Here is a 4378-nt window from a genome sequence, read left to right on the forward strand (position 1 = left end):
TCCCTCGCCTCTGTCTCCTCTCCCTCTCGTCCTCTCTCGCGCTCTCGTGTCCTCTCTCTCGCGCGCTCCTGTCTCTCCTCGCGCTCTCTGTCTCTCTTCTCGCGCTCTCTGTTCTCTCCTCGGCGTCTCGCGTCTCTCGTCTCGCGCTCTCTGTCTCTCTTCTCTGCGCTCTCTGTCTACGCTCTCTGTCTCGGGTCTTCGTTCAGCGCAGCTCGTCAGGGGGCTCTCGCGCTCGGTCGTCTCAGCCGCGGTCTCTGTCTCGCGCCTCTCGTCTGCCTCTCGTCTCGACGCTCTCTGTCTCTCGCTCTCTGTCTCTCGTCGCCTCTCCTGTCTCGCGATCTCTGTACCTCGCTCTCTGTCCTCTCGCTGCCCAATACCTCTGTCTCTCTCTCGTCTGTCTCTCGCTCGCTGCCCGTACCTCACTCTGTCTCTCGCTCTCTCATCGCTGTCTCTGTCTGCCAGACGGTTGGTTGAGGATTGCAACCTTTTGGCTAAGTGTATTCATGTTATATAATAACAACTCTGCTCCATACGACCAGTTGTAGAGAGAGGAGGGAAAGCTAGAGGTCAGACATGGAGTACATTCTGTGTCTACTCCTACTAATGCTGTGAAATATACTAAACATATTATAATAAAAACCTTTAACAAGATGTAGTCCTTAAGGTTATGATATTGTATTTGAATAAACCTTCTGTATTTAGTTTCCTGTGTTTCTACCATAAGGTCATTCAATACAGAGTCTTGTCTTTGAGAGTTCAGACTATAGAATGACATCTAGAATGTAGGGCTGGAACGATATCGGGGGATACTGCTTAGTATCGTGGCAATGAAACATAACACAAAGTGGATTTAACTTCTTTTAGGACAACAGCTGCAAACAGACACACATTATGTCGTGATCCAGAGTCATATGTATTTATTKTCCAACGTATACACACAATATTTGATGTAGAGCAGGTATAAAGGACCAACGAGTTCGGTCTGCTTTGTGTTCTATGTTCGACATGCAGAAAATGTGTTGATACTCGTCACAGCCCAACAAGAATATCTTCTGACTCTGTATTGAATGTGTATGAAAGGTATCCTTGGATACCGGAGGAGGGCTCTATTGTTTGTWGCTGTGGTTACGGTACTGCTGTCTGTCTCCTGATGTTTTGTCAGTCCTGTCTGTTGAAGGCCATCCCTCTCTCTCTGAYTCGAGCTCTTTTCTTCTCTACATCTGTATGTTCSAGGGTCAGGTGTCTCTSTTCTCTCTCTCTCTCTTCCCCCATGTGGCCTGAGACGCCCTGCCAGACCCTTTCAATTAGTACATTACCCGGGGCAGTCCCTCTGCACACACCGCACACACACACACACACGCACACACTGCGCACACACACACACACATACAAACCACATTCAGTGTCTGCGGGAAATCTGAGCTCTCGTAATTTTGATGTAAACAATTCCAGAAAAATGCTCAGGCCATCAGTTGAGGTTGATCATGTCTGTAAAACATTTTATGGAATTGTTTATTTGGTCCGCTTGAGAAATTTTATTTTATTTTAATTGTTTAAATGTTATTATTGTTGGACATTAAAATCAGTGTAAAAACACGCAGGAAATCATCTGAGTGATTTAAACTTTGTAAAATCTGTTCGCAAAGTCTTTCCAGCAGAATATGTTGATCATATACAAATGTAAGCATGGGTTTTGAAATGATTATGTTTTTAGTCCAAATTACTATATCTGTTGGGCATCTTGCGGTCAATTTGCAGTCTAAAATGATCTGTAATTATGTTCGCGTCCTGATCATTTCGCTCAAGAAGATCAGTTGAATCTAGTTGATGATCCTGGTCTACAGTAACGTTGGAGCTCCAGGTTGCCCTCCAGTAAATCGGAGGACCTCCAGGCAGCCTGCCGGTAACGAGGAGCCTCCAGGCAGCCCTGCCGGTAACGGAGGAGCCTCAGGCAGCCCTCGGAAGGACGAGAGCCTCCAGCAGCCCTCCGGTAACGGAGGAGCTCCAGGCAGCCTCCGGTAACGGGAGGAGCCTCCAGGCAAGCCCTTCCGGTAACGAGGAGCTCAAGGCAGCCCTCCGGTAACGGAGGAGCCTCCAGGCAGCCTCCGGTCACGGAGGAGCGCTCCAGGCAGCCTCGTTGTAAGGAGGAGCCTCCAGGCAGCCCTGCCGTTGTAACGGAGGAGCCTCCAGGCAGCCCTCCGGTAACGGAGGAAGCCTCCAGGCAGCCACTCCGGTAACTGGAGGGGTCGGAGCCTCCAGGCACCCTGCTAGTAACGGAGGAGTCTCTCCAGGTGTACGGACGTGGTTGTTTGAGGGGCCCCCCAGGTGACAGGACAGTATGTTGTGTGTGTGTGGTGTTAGAGAACAGTGTGTGGGCTCCCTGGTCTCTTAGTGATGATGTAAGTGCAGCTAGTGTGTGACTACAAACATCCCAGTCTGTCTTTGTAGTGTGTCATGCAGTGTGTGTGTGTGTGTGTGAGAGAGCGAGAGAGAGCATTGTAGCGTGTGTGTGCCAGCGAGCCTGTGGGGGCTTCCATCCTATGCCCTGCGGCCCCAGTCCCCCTGACCTGGTGAGGGGGTTCAGACAGTGGGCTGGGCTGCATGGGCCAGGGACTCTTCACCGGCCGTTTCAACCAGGCTCCTCTAAGGTGAATAGCCAGGGGCTGTGTCAGGGGATTGGACCTCCCTCCTGCAGTGCAGCCTCGGGCCCCGAGCGAGGCGGGGTGAGGTGTGGGCCCCTCAAAGCTCATCTCGGCCTCTGTGCTCAGGCCCTCTCTATGCCTGGCTTGGTCTGTGTCTTTGTGCTGCCTGATGGGGTTTAAAAGGTGCTGGACACACACACACACACACACTGGGCAGTGGCTCCAACACCTTCCATTATTCATGGTGGAGGAGAGGGAAGAGGTGAGGAGCTGAAAGCTGCCGGGGGGAGGGTGAGAGAGAGAGAGAGAGAGGCCCCTGGCTGGCTGGCCTGATAGAGGATGATTAGCATGTTCCCGGGCCCTCCCTCCTGACCCAGCCTTGGAGGGGTCTGGTTCTGGTTGTTGGCCTTGGACGGTACCTCAGCAATGCCCTCCCCCTCCACTAGTCTGGCTCTGGGACCCCCTCCCTGCCCCCTTGGCAGCAATAATTGATCCCCCAGTGTAGAGCACCTTCTCAATTATGGGCGATGTCAGAGGCTGATACTGATTACTGTTATAGCCAGGGTCCAGATTACTGTTACAGCCAGGGCCCAGATTACTGTTACAGCCAGGGCCCAGATTACTGTTACAGCCAGGGCCCAGATTACTGTTACAGCCAGGGCAGGCCCCAGTCACGCATTTTCCATAGGTTTTATCTTTCTCATTTATTTTTCTCTCTCGTTTTCTTCTGCTTCCCGCTCTCTCATCCCTATATTTCTCTCTGAGATAGAGAAAATATCATAAGTGTGGCAACGTAAATACACGCAGATAATGCATGCAGAGCAGAATTAGGCCGATAACCTGCTAACTTCTACAACCACCTAAAAGGAAGTAAATTACCAAACCTTCCAATAACAAAGCCATCAACCTACAGAGAGATGAACCTGGAGGAGAGTCCCCTAAGCAGCTGGTCCTGGGGCTGCGTTCACAAACAAAACACATACAGAGCCCCAGGACAGCACACAATTAGACCCAAGCAATCATGAGAAAACAAAAAAGTAATTTCTACTCGACACAAATTTGGAATGAATCTTAACAAAAAAACAGAATCTAAATGCTCATTTGCCTAAACAGAGAAAAGTACAGTGGTAGAAATACCTTGAGCCAATGTGATGACCCAAACTCTTGAGGAAAGCTTTTGACTATGTCAGACTCATGAGCATAGCTAATTGAGAAAGGCGCCGTAGGCAGACCTGGCTCTCAAGAGATAGACAGGCTATGTGCACACTGCCCACAAAATTGAGGTGGGAAACTGAGCTGCACTTCCTAGACGCTCCTGCTAAATGTATGACCATATTAGAACACATATTTCCTGCAAGATTATACAGATCCGCAAGAAATTCGAAAACAAACCTAGATCTTTGATAAACTCCATTTCTACTGGGAGTGTTTCATCCAGCAGCAAGATTTGTGAACCTGTTGGCCGCAGAGAAAAGGGCAACCAGGGAAGAACAAACACCAGTTGTAAATACAACCCATATTTATGTTTTATTTATTTATGTTAATGTATTTTCCCTTTGTACTTTGGTAATTTTGGTATTTTATTTAGGATCCCCATTAATGTTTTGCAAAAGCAGCAGCTGACTCTTCCTGGGGTTCCACATAAAACATGAAACTACAATACAGAATGACATAATACAGAACCATCATTTTTAGACAAGAACAGCCTCAAGGACAGAACTACATACATTTTTTTT

Source organism: Salvelinus sp. IW2-2015, unplaced genomic scaffold, assembly GCF_002910315.2.
Source record: "Salvelinus sp. IW2-2015 unplaced genomic scaffold, ASM291031v2 Un_scaffold1277, whole genome shotgun sequence".
Lineage (NCBI taxonomy): Eukaryota > Metazoa > Chordata > Actinopteri > Salmoniformes > Salmonidae > Salvelinus > Salvelinus sp. IW2-2015.